We start from the raw sequence: 20,451 nt of genomic DNA, 5'->3' as shown, positions 1-20,451 counted from the left end.
AACAGCATTCTCATGCTCAGCGATCGTTTCTTGTTAATTAAATAGCATTACTTGGATTCACACCGTTTTACAGTTTAGAAGAATGTACTTGTTTATTGTAAATTTTTACAATATCTTTTTCTATTCAACTTCAACGTTTCTCACGATAAATAGTGAATATCAACTTCCCTTGTTAAAATAACATTTTAACAAAATTACATTTTAACGGAAAAATAAGCTCTGCATTTCACACATTAGCGCTTCAGAGCAGAAAAAGGCAGGAATATTGACTGGCTTGTCGATTGAGTTGTGTCTTGAAAACACTGAAGTTGCAAGAAATATTTTATATGAAAGGTCTGATGAGTTTGTTTCTGTACGTTTTCATAATTTTGTCACACGGATTTGCAAAAAAATGTATTCCAACTAATTAATGTACTATTTAGATTGTCGCCCAAACATTGTACCAAATTGGTGGAACCCCATGAGCAGAGCCCTTACAAAAACAAATTCAGAGCCAATCGGTATCTACGGGATTGCTGAGGAGATTCTGCATATTTGCAGAAAATGTAATCCACCATAAACCACTTACTTTGAGCCATTCCAAAATTGTACCATAAGCAATGGCAGAATGGTTAGGTTCTTTCGTAGAATTGGCCATCATAATTCCAAAAAAGTGATACAAAAATAGATGATACCCAAAATAGATAAATTAATCTTGATTTAAAGCTTTCATAACTGCAGTAATTCATATTCCTTGGGTCTTTCGGTTAAGTCACGTCGATAGGTTCAAATACATTTTGTTGTTATTTTCTTTGAACCTATCCACGTGACTTTACCGAAAGACCCTAAGAATATAGATAAATGAATCCTGAGCTTTGTAAAAAAAGAAAATAATAGGCTTTACCCTTTTTGGAAATAATACAGGTATTAAGATGTTCATAGACATTTTAGAGTTTTAGTTAGTAGCGAATTCAGCATAAAGCAAAGACTTCAACAATAATCCTAACAACTTCAGTCCTTGTCAAATATCTGAACTTGTCTCAGATCAATTTTGCCTTAAATGAGCATCTGGCATGGCATGTAAACATCAGCACTGTGTCGTGGTCTGCAGTTTCTGTGCAATATCCGCAGCAGTCGGTGCTTGCTATTCGCATTTCCCTCTATAGCCTATTAGGCTAAATGGCGGATCTCTGTCTGAGTTTACGTGTGTTTGTGTTGTAGTCTATCCAGTGACTGCTTGAATGAACGTGTGGACATTTACGATGGAAACATCACAACTCCTGACACTAAATTGGCAACATTCTGTGGATCAGATGTCCCACCTGCAATCAGATCTCTCTACTCTAACGTAACTTTGGTTTGGACTAAGCAACACGTATTGGCAGGTTTGTTCCATAACATTTTCCACATTTTTGGCACTTGATGTTATTCACTGTGACTGCGTTAATTATTACAATGACAATTATGACCCCATCGGTAGGAAACAATGGAATTTTTCGCATGTGAAAGCTACACACCGACTGCCTTATAAAATGTATCGATGTACACCAGGCCTTTATCATTCACTCACTCTCCCCCAGCAGATTAATTAATTGTCACGATCTGGGGTCAAGAGTCGATTTAAGAACCAATTTGTTTAATCCCATGATTAGTCTTGTTTGTATTGTTTGTTTTTATTTCTGCATTTTTGTTTGCTCAAGTAGAGTAAATGCAGCATGAGTGTAATTTATATAATATACATAAATAATGTATCGATTTCCATCAATGCATTGTTACATATCCAGTTTGTACATATTCATTATTTTCATTTGCAGGTGTGTATATGTTTTCATGTTTTTTTAAATTTGTTATTCTTATTTTGTTGTCTGATTCTAGGAAGGGGGTTTCAAGTGTCATATACGTCCGTGACACCCTTGGATCCCATTCGTGGTACGCTCTTTATTGCATATAATTGTAACATAATATCAGTCTGCACAGATAATATATACAGGTGCCATTAGTCTGTGGTTGTAATTCAGGTGGAAATGCAGCTCTTGTATTAGACGAACATAAGCATCATGGTCAATTTAATGGATCTAGTGTCATCCTCATAACTGAGCATTGATGCCTAATGACAGATACTTTCCACCATTTATGAGATTCAGCACCACACACATTTTCCACGAACTGGTCTTCTTTTTCCCCTTTCCGATTATAATTTCTCTATATAGAACCATACTCATAATTTTTAAAACACTTTAATAATGTTTCCTGCTTTTCCATTTGTTTAAAATCAGACGACAGCTTTTTCTGGTTGTAGACATTCTCTCTCAAAATGTATTTCATGATAGCAGATAATTTTTTCAATGTTTCTGTAACATCACATTTCAAACACATGACCTCTTTTCTTGTCACACTTGCTCCATGTTAATGTGTTATGGCATATCCCGCTACAATTCACACCAAAGCCTTCGTATCGTAAGTCTCACTTTCCAATTTATTTGTTTTGATATGTAAAATATGAAACCGTTTCCAATATTTAGATCAATAATTTAATATTTTAAAAGGTAGCTGGACATTTAAGGGTTATGGTTAATGAATGGCCTTTGAATTGTTAATGTATTTTCTGCTGACATCACTCAATCTTTTTTATTCTTTTATTTTTCAGCATGTGGCCAGGGCTCTCTCATTCAGACTCCTTGGCTTGCCAGTCTAGTCAATGGAAACGTTACATGTGATGCAACACTCATCGGTGATAAGTGGCTGATAACAGCCGCTCACTGTACCCAGAATACCAGGTATTTTGCCCCTCTTCTGTAACTCTTTATGGTAACTCTTCATGGTAACTCTTTATGGTACACGACCATTCTTATTATACAAATTACTCATGTACTTTATATTTTATATATGTGTAGGGGATTAACGCGCTCCAAGGGGGGAAATTGGAAAGACGTGTGGGTTATGGACAGTGGGGTCGCATCAGGGCAAGCAGGTGTTGCTGGGGGATAATGGCCGGAGAGAGACGGCTCGTTAGGTGATTATGGGATGCAGAGCAGTGATTGGCCGGATGTTGTTGTCAGGGACAAGCACGTCTGGGGATGAGAGCAGGTGGCGGTGGGGACCGCAGTCGCGGCGCGTCGGTGGGGACGCCGGGTAATTAATTGGTAATTAAGAGGACGGGGATAAATACGGGAGCGGCAAAGTGAGACGAGGAGTTGTGCTGGGAGCTGGACGGAGACAGTCGAGGAGAAGAAGAAGAAGAATAGGTTAGTAGTAGAGACGGAGAAGAAGAAGATATGAGAGATAGAATAGGTTAGCAGTGGAGTAGGAGAAGAAGAAGAGATGAGAGGTAGGATAGGCTAGCAGTGGAACGGGAACAGAGAAGACACGAGAGAGGGAGAGAGACAGTCGGAGTGAGATGGAAAAGCCGAGAGAGAGCGACAGTCGGAGTGAGATGGAGAAGCCGAGAGAGAGCGAGACAGTCGAAGCCGAGACAGGCGAAGCAGAGAGGAGAGTCGGGGAGAGAGAGATGGAGAGAGAGAGGTAGGGAACGGAGCGAGCGAGGCGAGCAGAGAACACGCTGAAGTCTCGGTTGTGGAATGTAAAGAGTTTTGTGAGATAAAGTGACGACGGAAAAAGAAGAAGTTGTCCGCGTAAAGTTCAGCACTACATATGTGTAATACATAGTTTTGAATAGCACAGTTAAAATGGACACTAATTATTTACTGCCCTATACATCACATCAAACATTTTAAATAGCTTCTCCTCTACAGTAGCAGCTGTCACTGGACACAAGCTGATTCGCTAGTTATAATCCAATTTGGTCTTTAAACGTGCAAAAACTCACTTTGTCATCGATAAGTGGCAGCCAATTGCAATTTAAGACATTTATGGAATCTGTGCTTTGCAATTAGCAGAAGCCTCTGATAAATGCAATGTCAAATGTATTTTTTTTTTTTGTAAAAGCTGGAAACAAATGTGGCTCTTCAGGTGTGGTCTTTTTGGTGAATCTGTGTGGTGAGCATATCTTCTCTAAAGTTTTTTCCACGCACTACTTCGGGCATCGTCAGGAGTTGAATGCAGGTGAAGTGAAGATGTCCACAGTAGTGCGTGGCACACGCTTTAGAGAACATGTGATCAACACGCTGTCTAACATGGAAGACCACACTTGCATTAGGAGTGGGTGAAAACACCTACTACGTGTTCTAATGCAGTGCTGTGTTGTAGCCTGCAGATTCAAGGTTGGCAGGCTCTGCTGGGCCAGTACCCAGTCAGAGGTGTCATTCGCTTCCTACACAAGTTCGCCGTGCAGAGAATCATCACACACGGGCAATTCTCCACATCACTCCCACAGGACTATGACTTGGCACTGGTGGAGTTGGCACGCCGTGTGCCAATCTCAAACATCACCTCACCGGCTTGCGTCCCATCAGAGAGCCCCAGTTTCCCCAGCAGCACAACAACTTGCTACTTGACCTCCTACCCCGGTGAGACTTCGCTCGGTCAATGTCACCTGCAACTGAACACATACTGCACGAGAACTGCAGCACCTGACTTGCTGTCAGGGCTTGAGATGTGCAATTGAAAGACGTTTAATTAATTTTGTGCCGTTTATGCATGTGTAATGCGAGCGTATGCTGGGGGGGTCGCTGGTTGGTGGGGTGGGAACCGCCGCCTCAGCCTCTAAGCCAACCAGGCGACACGCGGGCGCTAGGGGGTGGTGCTATCTGGAAAGTTCTTAAGGGGCGTGACGAGGGGCGGAGTCTGGGTGACGCGGGAAGGGGATATAAGGGAAAGCCGGAAGGGGCTCGTGGTCAGTAGGTAAGGGCTGGAAGCGGGGCCACGTCTCGGGTCTCCACGAGCCATCGGCCACGTGGCGACGCGGAGACGGCTCTCAGCGCGCCGTCTGCCAACGGTGCGCGGGAGCGGAGGAGCAAGAGGGAGAGCGGCGTGAGAGCGGGACACCAGCTCACGCGACGCGCCGCGGAACGACGGAACAGAGCGGAGCGCGAGCTGTCCAGCAAACGAAGAAATAAACACGGAGACACAGTCGCTTATCGTTGACCTGGTTTATTACACATGCAGTAATTCATGCTCGTGTAAAATGTAATATTTTTCAGCCTTTACAAGCGGTGTTACAGTTCGCATCGTCCCACAAACAACCTGTGCCTCGTCGAGCAATTATGGATCATCGGTGAATGTGAGGATGCTCTGTGCTGATGTATCAGGTCACCCATCTGCATGTTGGGTAAGTCACATCTTAGATGCTTTTTAAACAAAATCCCTTAGCTCAAAAAACTGTGTTGTAATTGTGTTTGTAATTCTACACGCTTTGAGATATCGGCATTTTATAACGATTGTTATTTTTTTGAAGTGCTGAAAGGATGGTTCGTTAATCAAAAGTTAACTTTACGGTTTGTAAACATTCTGTATGTAGTATTCACTTATTTAAATCAGTGCACGCCTTTACAATATCACACTACTTGTCGCAGCATCTCATTATGGCTCCTAGCAAAAATATGCTTTATTTTGATAAAATATGCATACATATATAAAGGTCTAATGTGATAGATCTAAAACGCATTTAACATTTATTTTGGAAACGCATTTACTTTGGATGGTCAGATGATGCTGCTCATCATTAATGTATTTTGCCATTATTTCCCTTCTTGGCACAAAGAGCCCAACTGCTATGTAATATTGCATGCAGTGTAATACTGCATAGAGTTAAACTTCTCTCATTCATGTCGTAGAATTTCCCACTACTGCTGGATGACTTATCTTGTCTGTGCAGAAAAATGCACATAGTAGGAAGAACACAGCACATCAGCGTGACTTATCTATGGATAAATGAACAATATAGATTTAATTTCCCACCACCTCCTGGTGACTCATTTGCAAAGTTACACAGATGTATATATGTTGAACTTATTTCACACCGTGCTAATCGGGGGTGCAATTAGCAAATATAATTTCTCACATATCGTGCTTGTCCACGGATAATGGGAGTTGTGAGTGATAGGGCCATGGATAAGAGGAGTGTCACAGTATTTCTTTTTTGTCATGGCAGGGCAACAAAGGAGGGGCAGTCTCCTGCTTGAACACTGATGGGCGGTTGTACGTGGTGGGGCTTGCCAGCTGGGGCCGGCAGTGCTCCCAGCCAGGCACTCCAGGAGTGTTCACCTTTATCTCCAAGTACAGCACCTGGATTAGCCAGCAGCAGCGGCAGGTGTAGAACAAACATTGGTGGAATCCACCTGCAGTACTGCACATGTAAGTATGTGCTCTAATAATAATGATTCATAATTTAAACTTGTGTTGCGGTGCAATTTACGACTCGGAGGCAGGTTCCGTTAGGGGCTCACGCCAAGTTTATTAAGAGCTTACGCCGAACCATAATCACCCTAGCCTATAACTCCCCAGGGGAAAGGGTACTGTGATCCCTACAACCCCGGCTAACTCGGCTCTCCTCCCTGCCCCGGGCCGGGACTACCCCAACCTCGGCCGGTCGGGCGGAGTAGCCTCCCCTAGCCTCGTGTGAGGATCACCTACCCCGAGTCCCCACTCCTACCCCCGACGAACCCCGGTTACATCCTGGGTCCCCCTTTAAATACCCCCCCCCCCCGGGGGCATGATGTCACCATCCCCCAAGGTCCGCCTGACGTTACGTTCTGCGACGCCACTCTCTCGGATGGTGAGCGTGACATAATGTCACCCACTACTCCTCTACATTACCCCCCCCCACCCCCCTGTGAAAAAATACAGCTGACCCGGCTGCAATCATCATGAGAGCGGGGACATGCGTGTGCCCACTAGAAACCCACAACATTAGGGCAGCACGGCACATGATAAAGTCAGGACAGGGCACCCCCCGGACCATGGAAAGAGGCCACGAGGGTTGGGAATGGAGAAGCCGGCCCGCCCCCGGCCGTCAGTGGATACACATGCCCCTCGAGCGTGTGTGAGCCGCCGGCCCGCCACCCCGTGCTTCCCCGGCCGTCGGAACTGGCGGCGTGCCGGCAGGAAGCGGGCGCGCCGCTGGCACATCCGCCGGTGTAGGCGCCCCTGGCGGCGCCGTCGGTGGGGGCACCGGCGATGCATCCACGGGCAGGCCATCGTCGGAACAGGCGGATCGCCCGCCGGACCCAGGTCCGTTGCCGGCACCCCCCCCCCGTGCGGCCCGACGCTGCCGGCTTCACCTGCGGGGGCTCTGCAGGCGCACACACGGGCAGGGCATCGCGCTCGTCATCAGAACCCACTAAGCCCGGCTTGTCATACGCATCAATCGGCGGCCGCTTCAGAAGTGGGGATGAATCCGGGAGGCCCGGAGGTACAACCCGCTTGAGCTTAGACGGGTGAACGATCCACCGGCGGTGAAACAACCTAATACGCACACACTGTGGCCGACGAACCTCCACCACCTCGATGGGACCCTGGCAAGGACGATGCAACTTTGGGGACGTGCCAACAGGTACTTGGGGGCAGTGCAGCCAGTCCAACTGGCCCCTTTCCCACGGAAGGCCAGCAGCCTGGTGTTTTAGCTGCCTGCCGGCTGGTCGAATTCGCCTTGCGCAGCCGATCGAGCGCAACCCTCATGGACGCAGGGACAGGCGAGCCCTTCCTGGAAAGCCCCAGGTCCAACTGGACATGCATCGGAGTCTCGGGTTCCCTCCCGTACATGAGATAAATCGGGGAGAACCTCATCGAGGCATGAGGAGCCAACCTGTACGCGGCCAGCACCCCAGGATGAACAGGTCCCAGTCCCATTGGGACGTGCTCACGTGATGGCACAGCATAGAAGTGAGCGTACGGTTCAGTCGCTCTACCATCCCGTCGGACTGCGGGTGATAGGGCGAGGTAAGGACCTTATTCATCCCAAGGAGGTCTGTGACCTCCTTGGGACGAAGACAGGAGGTCACAGACCTCCTTGAGCAAACGGGAAGAGAAATTCCGCCCCTGATCCGTCAAGAGCTGTTCTGGCGCCCCCTTATCGAAAACATACCCCTGAACGAACGCCTCGGTGATGGACGAGGCCGAATGGTCCACCAGAGGCCACGCCATAGGCCAACGTGTGAGGTACTCCACCCCCACCAAGAGGTACCTGTGGCCCCGTTTGGATGCAGGGAATGGCCCCATAATGTCGAGTGTCAAAAGCTCATTCACATGAGAAACCCGGATGGACTGCAGCGGGGCCTGATTTTGACCCACTGGGAACTTCTTCCGCGCACAGTCATGGCATCCTTTCAAAATAAGGGCCACATCATCCTCCACTCCCGGCCAATAGTAGTCCCATTTAAGGGTCAACAAGGTCTTATGGTAGCCGAGGTGCATAAGCTTCTCGTGAATGGCCCTGGTCAACTTACCTCGCAAGCCAATGGGCACAACCACACAATGGCGTTCCAACTGGGCATCCCAACGCATGAGGAGGTCGTCATGTACAGCGATCACCGGGGCGGCCGACGGAGCGGAACTCCGGGCCTTTGAGCCCACCCGGCGTCGCAGCCTCAGCAGAGAGGAATCCGCCATCTGCAACCTGGACCATACCTCCCGGGGGAGTCCCAGGCTGAAATCAATAGGCAATGCCACACCTGGAGGGGGTGACCATACAAATACGGCTGGTAGAGCTGGACAAAAAAAACAATAGCCAGCAGCTCCTCCTGGTCACGCAATACCGCTGCTCAGTGAGAGACAGTACGCGGCTGCCGTAGGCCACCACCCTTTCAACCCCGTCGATCACCTGGGCGAGAATAGCCGCAATGCCCGTGTCACTGGTATTGGTGTCGAGGAGGAACGGCCTAGAGAAATCTGGGTACCCCAAAGGCGGCGCACACGCCAAGGCCCTACGAAGCGCCCCGAAAGCCGCTTCCTCCTCCGTCCCCCAGCGAAATTTCTGACCCTTGGCGGAGAGAGCGTGCAGTGGCTTCGCAATAGTCGCAAAATCGCGGACGAAGGGGGGATAATATGACGCAAAGCCAACAAAACTACGCACCTCAGCGACAGATGTGGGAGTCAGCCACGTCCGAACACAAGCAGTCTTTTCCGGATCCATGGCCACACCTGACGCACTCACAATGTGTCCCAAATACTTCACCGATGGCTGCAACAAATTACACTTCTGGGGTTTGAACTTCAAGCCCGCGGCACGTACCTTGGCGAACACTGCCTCCAGACGAAGCAAGTGCTCGTCAAATGTGCGACAGAAAACAATCACGTCGTCCAAGTAGATTAGACAAGATTCCCACTACAGTCCCACCAAGACCATCTCCATGAGATGCTGGAAGGTGGCCGGGGCCGAATGAAGACCCATAGGAAGCCGGGTGTGCGGAACGCGGTCTTAGGTCTAGAGGCCTCGTCAAGTGGCAACTGCCAGAAGCCCAAAAGCAAATCTAGGGTCGAAAAGAACCGCGCACCCGAGAGAGCGTCGAGGGAATCATCCATGCGAGGCAATAGATATGCAGTAGCCACTGAGATCTTGTTCAATTTACGGAAGTCGACGCAGAAACGGAGACTCCCATCCCGTTTCTTGACCAACACAAAGGGGGCACCCCATGGGCTGCCAACATCTCATCAACCGCGGAGGGGACATGATCCTTTTCCGCTGGGCTAAAGTGGTGTGAATTTAGCCGAATAGGGGCCGAATCGCGCATATCTATGTTATGTTCCAGGAGAGTGGTATGTCCTAGTTCGAATTTACTCTGGCTAAACACATCGGTGAACCTGACGATGAGATCGCGGAGCCGCTGGCGCTCCTTGGAGGACAACGAGACATTCTCGTTGCACAACGCATCGATCCCCGATGCGTCGGTCCTCCCTTTGGGCAGCACGCCTGCCACAACCCCTTTCGGCGGCCTAGCGCCATCGGCCGGAGGACCTGGGATGGCGTGCGCTAATACTGCACCCACTGGAACAACGACCGGCGAGGGCCCCAAATTCAGGACCTGTAAAAAGGGGTCCCGGCTTGCCGACACGGCCGTCAAGGTGCCCAGCAACCCGTCGGACCTAGAGAAATAATTGGAGGGAGACAGGAGGATACCTGTCCCCGGGGACTCCAATTTCAATGGACTGTGCAGCCTGAGGGGTACAAGACCTGAGACCCGGGTGGAACGGTGACAGACATCGTGGTCAGGGCCCGCACACACGCGGTGAAGGGTGGCAACCCAGAGGGGGGTTGCAGAAAATGCAACCGCCTTCCCGACGGCATCTCCACGCACCCCTGGTCGACCAGGATCCGCACGGGCATCCTGGCCAAAAAATCTGTCCCTAGAATGCACGGCACCGCTAAGGTCTTTGAGACCAGAATGGGCCCCACTAATTCAATTTCGCCAAGTGTGATGGAAGCGACGACGTGACCCACAATACCCAGGCTGCCGCCGTTCGCGGCCACACAAAACCCACGAACCGGACACAGCGGGCCGACGCTGCGTGGCAGCAGCCGATAAATGGTCTCCGAAACCATGGTGGCAGATCTGTATCCACAAGGATCCGCACGTCCACCCCCTGCACGCGTCCCGCAATGGCCGAGGACCCCGCAGCGGCAGCCACAATGCGATGTGTGAGGGCCCTCCACTGGTGCGTCCATCTGGGCCACCCAACCGCCATGCCCGACCACGCAGCCCACGAGCCCGACCCCTTCGAGATGACCCCCTGAGGATGAACCCTAACTCCGCTAAGTGCGTGAGGTGAAGGGAGTGGCCGCGCGATTGATGCGTCGCGACTCACCTGTGGGCGCCAAGGCCCCGCCGTCGGAGACCCGGTGGCAGAAGGGGAGGCCCGTACGAAGGCCCCGAGGGCGTAATTACAGCCCCGCTCGAAGTGGCCCTGCTGGCCACACCGGAATCAGGTGACCTGCCCCATGACTTGCGGACGAGGAGGTCCCGCCCGCCACTGCCTCTCCGGCTGGCGAGCAGCGGCACCCCTCCCACGGCGGTCGAAGATGGCCACAGCTGCGAAGGTGCCCCCACCCTGGGTTGCGACCCCCGCCGGTAGCGGGACGCTCGCGCATGCCGCCACCACGGCCGGGCATCGCAGAGCGAGGTGAAACTGCATGTTGTGCACCACAGCCAGCGAAGTTATCTTGGCCTCCTCCGGGATGGACAACACGATGCCAAGCTCAGCCATGAGGGCCAACAACCTGTCGAGGGCCAGGGAGTCCAAGCCCTTTCCCTCCAGGTCGGGGTAGGTGGCCTGAGCCAGCGCCAGGAGCGCACACCTGAAGGCCAAGAGCGACTCCCCCTCCTCCCGCCGGGGCGTGGAAAATTTGAAGCGTGCCCTCGATGATGGCTCAAATACAGCAGTCATCTGCTGACAAGCCGCCTGGAGCATTGCCCTGTCAGCTGGCAGGATGCTCCGGTATGCCTGGAACGCACGCGCGTCTAGGCAGGTTGGCAGAGCCCGCAGCACCTCCTACATTGGCCAACCCACTGACTTGTAGGTGACCTCAAAACGGCCCTGGAAGTCAAGCCAGTCGCCCCCCTTCGCGGTGAACGGCGCGACAGGGGGCAGCCGGTGCAGCTGCGGCCCTCACGTCAACCCACCCGGCCGCCACTCACCTCAAGACCCGCCCGACGCCGTCCCCACAGCAGCAGCGACGTCGGACCGCCGGGTCGCCTCTGGCCCCGCGTCCAGCTGGGAAGCCGCGGCGAGTTGCGGAGCCGTGGTCGCGTACGCGGCACGAACCGCAGTCACAGTGCGCCGCGCAGCCGCGCTCATACCGGCGGCGCCGGAGGGCGAAGCGGCGCTCATGGGCGCGGCTATGACAGCGGACATGGCGGCCAACTCCGGCGTCGCACGCAACATGGCCGCCGGGTTGTGCGCGGCACGCAAAATGGCGGCCGGTTGCGGCGTCGCTTCCAAAATGGCGCCCAATTCCCATGTCGCGCCCGCCGATGAGCTGGCGCGAACCCTGGATTGGCTGGGAGACGAACCGGCAGGAACTCCGCGCAGTCCGTCGAACCCCGTGGCCGGTGTGGGTACGCGACTCCCCACCTCGGCCATGGTGATAACGAGCTGGCCCAGCGTGTGCTGGAGCATCTCCAGCTGCCCCGCGATAGCCCCCCACGCGTCTGGCGACGGTGCGGCAGCTTCGTCTCTTGCCGGATCGTGACATAGTGGCGAGGGACGAAGCCACACCTGACACCAGTTTTTGCGGCGCAATGTACGACTCCGAGGCAGGTTCCGTTAGGGGCTCACGCCAAATTTATTAAGGGCTTACACCGAATCAAAACCACCCTAGCCTATAACTCCACAGGGGAAAGGGTACTGTGATCCCTACAACCCCGGCTAACTCGGCTCTCCTCCCTGCCCCGGGCCGGGACTACCCCAACCTCGGGCGGTCGGGCAGAGTAGCCTCTCCTAGCCTAGTGTGAGGATCACCTACCCCGAGTCCCCACTCCTACCCCCGACGAATCCCGATTACATCCCGGGTCACCCTTTAAATACCCCCCCCCCCGGGGGCATGACGTCACCATCCCCCAAGGTCCGCCTGACGTCACGTTCTGCGACGCCACTCTCTCCGAGGGCGAGTGTGACGTGATGTCACACACTACTCCTCTACACTTGTAATGCACTGCACAGTATTCACTCGCTCTCGAAGAGAGAACGACTCCTGAGGCAAGAGGAACCACAGACGAGCGGGAAAGCATCCAGGTGGTGAGCCGGTGCCAAATTACCCCCCCCTACCCCCCCAGCTCTGTGGTCATCTATGTATTGAGATGTTATTGTCAGTTCGTAAGGGTTTATATGCGGGAGGAAACTCACCTCCATACTGCTGGTATACAGACATGCACCATCGCTGCACCCAATTGCACTTTGCACTGTGAGAGCTGACCAAATGGATTGTAGCTGGCATAGCATATTATCAATTAATTACTTCTGAGAAATGAATGGAATAGTGGTGGACATTATCCGTTGTTGTTGGTGATGGTGAATGCGTGCTATGTCATGGCCATGGAAACGCCATAATTTAAACACAAAGAGTCTGCAATTTGTTTGATCTATTATGTTCACCACTATATGTTATGTAGGTGTAAGTGTCTGAACTAGTTTTTAAAGATCACTCGATAAACCGCATGATATTTTTGCTAATGATTGCCAGTCAATACGTGAAAATTTTTCATAAGTAGACTGTAAATTGCCTGATGCTGTCTTGTCCCTGAAAAAGCCGTTACTAATGTCAACAAAAAGTCGATTATGTATGTATTAACTTGTGCGTGTTAAGAAAAGGTTGATCGCAGTAGATCAGAGATCATAGCCTGCATATATTGTTGTTTCTTGATGAGGACTTTTCTCTAATTTTGTTTTGTGTTGTTCCTGTAGTCATTTTCCGTCGCTTGGGGCTGTGGATCAAGTACTCGGACAGCAAACGGAATAGCAAAGAATGTGCACTCACCACTCCCTATTACAACGTACCCCTCTACAACATTGCTTATTGCAATCACGCCCTTGTTGTGCTGCACACCTCAAACTCGTTTTAGTAAGGCGTCATGTCTAAATGTTAACGATTGACAGACTAACCAACTATAACTGGTCGAAGGTTAAAAACAATAAACGAATGCATGATCAACCAAAATACTGAAAACGTGCAATGTCAAAGTGTGCATTAAGTATATATAATGCTGCTTGTAGACTAGTTGTTTGTTAAGATATGTTTGACACATAATCGACATTTGCATCCATGTTTTCGCACGATATGCTTGATTATCTAAGAATTATCTGTCATTGTCAAAACCCATTTATCTACTACCCAATTTACAAATTCCTCATCAGTGCTGTGACGGATGTAAATTCTGTAACTAAATGCAGATAATGCCATCCAATTTAAAATAACTCAGTCACTCAAATGTCACCTTACATTGCGTCGTATTACATTGTATAATACAATTAACTTTGAATACATGTAAGTAGCCATTCGACATATAATGGGCACCACGAAATTATCTACATAAAATTATATTATCCACTCAGTGCAGCATATTCTCACAGTAAATAATTCTACATCAGACATGATCCACTTCACTGCTACTCCATTCTAGTCTTTTGATGAGGCAATATATAGCATTGCCATATGCAATTATTACTTAGATTTACGTAAATGTAGCATGTAATCCTAATTAACCCAATTTAAACCTTAAAATAATCTTGAAGTACTATATTTCACTAACTTCCTTATGCAATTCGTTTTTGTGAGGAAGTAAAGGCATCTTAAATCATGTCAAGCATGGTATATTTTGTTCTCGTGTGATTTCACAATGAATATATTCTGTCGTTTAGTGCATCCACTGAATCTGAAACGTATATGTTTACTATGATTTTACGATGATTATTGGTGAGGGAATAAAATAATATATTAGTTTTTAATAATAATTACATAATTCAGTGTATTATGAATATAGAATAAAGCAATACAAAACATTGGTGTGTGTCTTCGCGTCTCCATGGAGCAAAATAAGGAAAATAATAATGGAAAAGTGAAATAGTTGTTAAATATTTAAATTCACCAAGTGTCGCATTCACCAACTTCTCTTGTAAGCACCACAACAACAGTTCCCATTAGCCACTAAGTGGCGTTGTCATTACCATGGTGTTTGTGCCAGGCGATATGCACCTTGAGGCCATGTGAAAAGTATTAACGGCTCACTGGCAAGAGGCTATGAGACAGACGCAGGCTTTATGCGTTAACTGAGATGACCGGCATTTGCAACAACCCCACACTCGCCACTGCTGGCTTGCTATGATGTCACCACCAGACACGGCAAATTTCTGCGAGTATTTTATTCACATAGATATAATTTCACCTATAGAATAAAAATGTATGTTTTATGCATTAAATATCATTTGAATACCGATTAGAAATGCTATGACAATAACACAATTAAAAACAGAAGCTTTAAGGTATTTAAAAAATGTAAAACGTGTAAATGCAATTGCTATAGGCTGCAAAAATATAAATATATTAGTATTAACACTCAAACTAAATATTGCAGAAATTTAAAAAAAAATACTTTAATAGAGCAACACTGTTATAAGTTACAATGTAAGTTAAATAATATGTTTAATATATGAAAAGTGTAATCAAACATACCTAAATGCGATAAACATTTGCAACTTAGGATGGTATTAAAAGAACGTGACACCAAGTGAGCCGCGGTGTATTTTGAAATACGACCCTGAACATCTGATTTACATTTTGGTTAAGTGCTCTGTTTTGTTGAAGCAAATGTAGAAACATAGAATGATCCAGCAGACTTGAATGGTCGCATACCAACATACGTAACCTCCACTGTAGTTATATGAATTTGATTGTGTTTCAGGCACATTATTTTTGTATACTGGTAGGAACCTCCTGGTTACACCAGCCCATCGGGGATTATTGTGTCCGTCCGTCGTGCAGGGAGGGGCTGGGTGGGGAGAGAGGAGCTTGGTGGGGAGGGGAGGGTGGGGAGGGGCCGGAAGGGGAAGGTGGAGAAGGGCTGGGTGGGGAGGGTGGGGCTGGGTGGGGGGTGGGAGGGGTGGGGCTCAGTGGGGAGGGGCTGGTCACCCCGTGGTGCCCTTATAAAACTCAACGTTTAACCTACTCACTCCGGCTCTTGCTCGCCCTCACAGTCGGGCATATTTGCGGAATACACCACGCCGCCGTTGACCCTGGCCATTGACCGAGCAACCCAACGTTCCTACCAGCTCCCTCCGCAGGAATGTGTTATATCAGCACATCTTTCAAATTGGCACTATATTTCGTCTGATTTGTGATAGATTTATTGGGCTAGACCAGGGGTCCCCCCAACGCCCGGGTCGCAGACCGGTTACCTTTTAGGAATCGGGCCTCAGCAGGAGGTGAGCGGTGGGCGAGCGAGCGAAGCTTCATCATCTGTATTGACAGCCGCTCCCCATCGCTCGCATTGTCGTCTGAGCTCCGCCTCCTGTCAGATCACCGTCGACATTAGATTCTCATAGGAGCGCGAACCCTACTGTGTAAACTGCGCATGCGAGGGATCTCGGTTTCGTCTGATTTATGATAGATTTCTTGGGTTAGGCCACTTAATTGTCTGACAAAATTCGTGCTGTTAAGAAGCCCCCACCACCTGACACAGCCAAACAAATTGTCACGTTGTCTACTCGCATCTAACTTGCAAATGATTATTGTTTTGGCTCACCGGTGAGTTCAAAGGAAATTACTCACAACCAATTTTAGCAATTTGATATAACGCTTTGTTTGAAAATATATCACAATTTAAAACTTTTTAATTACCAGGTAGGCTCACTGAACTATAAGCTCTTTTTCAGAAGCGACCTGGCCACAAATGGTAGCTCAACGAAGTGGCTTACACGTGGAAAGTCATAACAGTCAAATACAGTTCTCTAAACGCATCATCAGGACAACATCCAGATATTCAGAGTAGCAATCCATATAAACTCAAGAATGTTTTGACTTTCTTGGTTGTGGTAAACATCATTATGTGGCCTTACACAAATAAAAAATATTATCGTAATATTATATGGTTCTTTCGATAAAGTCACGTAGATAGAAAAAAATAATCATACATTTATTATTTTTTATTCACTTTATTTTCATGTTTATTATTTTATTGTTATTTTTTTCTTATAAGCTGGGTTAGAGGAAGAGAGTGCTTAAATATACGCTGCCAAGCTTGGTGGTGTTCATTCGGGCGCTGTCTTTCCGACAGCCCTGTTCTTCACCTGAGGACGGCTGCTTGCGTTGTGGCCGAAACGTCGTGAGAATTTTATTTTATTGTTTTATTTTTATTATTTTATTATTTCACTTCTACGTGACTTTACCGAAAGAAACAAGAAGATGAATCCCTGCAGTCACGAAAGCTTTAAATCGAAATTTAACTCGCTGAGAGTTGCCGCGTGTGGATCAAAACAGTGTTCGACAAACACGTTCCTTCGGAGAGAGCAGGTAGGAACTTGGTTGGACAGCGCATTCGTGCGATCCGTGTCACCTGGCGCAAGCTGCGTGGGGCGGCGCGTCACGTGGTGCTGAGCCCGCCCGAAGCGCTCTAGGAAATACAAATCGAGGGCGTGGCTATGCACGACAGACATACAGACAAAACACGTTCCTTCTGAGTGGGCAGTAGGCCTCGGCAAGGTAAGGTAAAAGTTAAAACGTAAAAACAACGAGCCGACCTTTACCCTACCTTTTACCTTACCACAATACAATCACTCTACCCTACCTTTTACCCTTTAGCAGGTAAGGTAAAAGGTAAAAAGCAACGAGCCTACCTTTACCCTACCTTTTACCCTTACCCCATACAAATTACCCCATTACAGGGTAATTACTGGGGTACTACTACACATGTAAAAGGTTTATAACGGTAAATGCTAGGTAGAGCGCTTTATACATATAAAATACTCTCGATGTTTCCAATTTTATACGCTGTTGTTGTCGTTGTTGTCATTGTTATATCCTCAAATTTTGTAACTCAATTTTTACCCACTTCCTAATGTGGTATCGACTGCAAACTTGGTATACTTATGTCGTACTAATGACAATATATTCTATCATAAAAATATATTTGTAAACATTCTTTTTTATATGTTATGTTTCGGCTTGGGTCTAATTGTCCACGCTCAACTGACGTTGGCTGTAATTGGCCACGGCCCCTTACGTTATGGCAAGCCTCGGGGCCACTTCCTGGAGTCGTGGAGTTTTCCCATTACTAGTACATTTCATTAAAGCGTGTTTTTTTTAAAAGTCTAAAAAAATATTACTTATTAAATGGAGGCCACGGACTGTGCCACGGAGCTTTTAGCGGTAAACAAGGTACCGTATTTACTGGGTAATATTTCGCGCTACCTTTACCCTACCGGGTAATTCTTCCGAGCGACCTTTACCCTACCCTTTACCTTACCCCTTGTCATGTCGACACCTTTACCCTTTACCTTTACCCTTTTACCCGGTAAAAAGGGTAAATTACCTTACCTTGCCGAGGCCTAGTGGGCAGGTAGGAACTTGGCTGGACAGCGCATTCGTGCATGACAGAAAGCTCGCGGTCACGTGATGCACTTCAACCAATCCCGGAACGTACATGTTTGGGAGGGGCTATGCACGACAGACAAATAATCACTGGTGGGCAGTGTGGAACTGTTGTTCCTACTTGTATAATTCAACTCGTTGAGTTATCCTTCAGCGATGAGGACTCCAGACTGATTTTGGTCTCAACCACTCCGTTCGACCACCACTCGGCAGGTCATAACATTTTCTCTCGGCTTCCTCCACGCACTGCTCGAATTTGGAAGTCCATCCTACAGTATCAAGTCTAATAATACAGATAGGAACAATATGTTCCACACTGCCCACCAGGGATTTTTTGTCTGTCTGTCTGTCGTGCATAAATATAATATAAACAGCTCTTTGATTGGTGGAGACCTTCTGCCGGGTTCGGAGAGGGGACGTGCCTAAGGGAGGAGGGTCAGCGGAGGGGCCTAAGGAAGGTGGGAGTCAGGAGAGGGGCCTGAGGGGGGGGGGGTCAGAGGAGGGGCCTAAGGGAGGGGGGTCAGGGGAGGGACCTAAGGATATGGGGGGGTGGTCAGGGTAGGTGCCTAAGGGAAGGGGGGTCAGGGGAGGGGCCGAATGATATGGGGGGGTGGTCAGGGGAGGGGCCTAAGGATATGGGGGGGTGGTCAGGGGAGGGGCCTAAGAGAGGGGGGTCAGTGGAGGGGCCTGAGGGAGGGGGGGGAGGGGCCTAAGGGAAGGGGAGTGGGGGGAGGGGCCTAAGGGAGGGGGGGGGGTAAGGGTAGGGGCCGATAGTTAAGGGGGTTGGCTACCTACCTGGCTGCCAGCGTGGTGGGGATGTAGCTCAGTGAGAGAGCACATGCTTTGCATGTGTGAGGGCCCGGGTTCATTCCCCGGTATCTCCATATTGGAAGCTTTTATTTATTTATGTTTCCAACAGAGGTTGATTTCCAAAATTAATTGGCTGTGTCCATGTCCCTGTAATCGGGGTACACGTGAACTCTCGTAAATATTACCCGATATGAACGATACCTTCAGATGAATTTGTCTTGATTTCCGGAACTTGCTGTTTGTATAACTACCGATGCACACAGTGATCAAATGGTTTACTTAAACATTTGGAGATGAAAACAAGTGCTTAGAAGTATCCAAAACACTTTTTTATTTCCGAATAAAAAATTTCCAAGAATAAATAAATTGGGAAAGCATTATAGTATCCATCCACATGTATTCTTGTTATTTATTTTTGTTTCAAATAAATACATTTTGCTTGGACTCTGTGCAAACACGATGTGTACAGGGCCCAGGGCCAATAGCAGAGTGAGTGGGGTGACAAGGGAGAGGAAGAAGCTGATGACGAAGTACCCCGGATTGAGGTGGAACTGCGCCCAGGTAGAACCAGAATGGGGATGTAGCTCAGTGGCAGAGCGCACGCTTCGCATGTGTGAGGCCCTGGGTTCAATCCCCGGCATCTCTACTAGGTGATATTTTATTTAATGTTAACACAAAAAGGCCCCTTCTGATTGGAACCACGTTGACAACATTGCTTCTGCTGACTCGCTGTCAGCCAAATGCAAAGCTAACTTGATCTCTAAATTCAATCTCCTATCAAATAACAAACCAGAGCCACACATCACAAAGCTGGATGTCAACAAGACTGTTATTAATCAGAGTAACATCCCAATTTCTGACCATCTGAAAACGGTATTGGCCAAAGGACTAAATTTCGCTGTCACCCCTAAACATATACCAGTAAAGGATGTGATTTCTCAGGTTGATGTAGCCCTCAGAGGTATAGGACACATCCATGCGGATGTAGCAAGAGCTGAAATAGCCACTATTCTTAAGAACGCTAAGAAACCCACTAGCAACATTAGCAAAAACGAACGCTCTGAACTCGCGAACCTAAAAAAGAGAGATGACATAGTCATCCTCTCAGCCGACAAGGGCAATGCTACGGTCATCATGGATAAAGGCTCATACAACAACAAAATCCTGGATCTACTCAATGATGGGAGTTACTCCAAAATTAAAAACGATCCTACTAATAGTCTAACGACAAAAACCAACAAGATCAGTGGCGGATCAAGCCCTACCGTTCAAGACATCCTCAAGCATTGGGCAAAGTGTCATCTGTACTCAAGAGTACAATAAGATCCTCATTTGACCCACAGCTATAGAAACACCAGTATAGCAAATCTGGGACTACAAGCCTTTCTGAACTCATGCAGAGACACTCCTGTGGGCCCAGAAGGACGTCGGTGGTTGGTAAACAAACGCTTTTCTGCAATGACCCTGACAAGGAACTTATTGGATACAGGAATTGCCTGGCAATGACCTGTGCATAAACAAGTTTGAACAACACACAGCAGGTGCAACGGTTTCTATGACATATCGAAACTTAAAGTCACCCTAGTTGAATGAGGTGAAGTCTAATCCTGTTCATCACGTAGTTGACAACTGCTCAATATACACTTATACAAGAGTTATGCATGCTATTCATCAAGCAACTCCTGATGCCA

At 48.3% G+C, this 20,451-nt stretch overlaps 1 protein-coding gene and 1 non-coding gene across 2 annotated transcripts in view; both read left to right on the top strand.

The window, feature by feature from the left end:
• Positions 1-20,451, top strand: part of LOC144934173 (scavenger receptor cysteine-rich domain-containing protein DMBT1-like) — a 127,605-nt gene that overhangs the window by 72,735 nt on the left and 34,419 nt on the right. The gene's annotated exons all lie outside the window — the stretch shown is intronic.
• On the top strand, positions 19,335-19,406 carry TRNAA-CGC (transfer RNA alanine (anticodon CGC)). Its single transcript has one exon. It is a non-coding gene; the product is annotated as a tRNA-Ala (tRNA).

This window comes from Lampetra fluviatilis, chromosome 9 (genome assembly GCF_964198595.1).
Source record: "Lampetra fluviatilis chromosome 9, kcLamFluv1.1, whole genome shotgun sequence".
NCBI classification, from domain to species: Eukaryota; Metazoa; Chordata; class Hyperoartia; order Petromyzontiformes; family Petromyzontidae; genus Lampetra; species Lampetra fluviatilis.
This window is presented reverse-complemented; position numbering and strand designations above follow the sequence as displayed.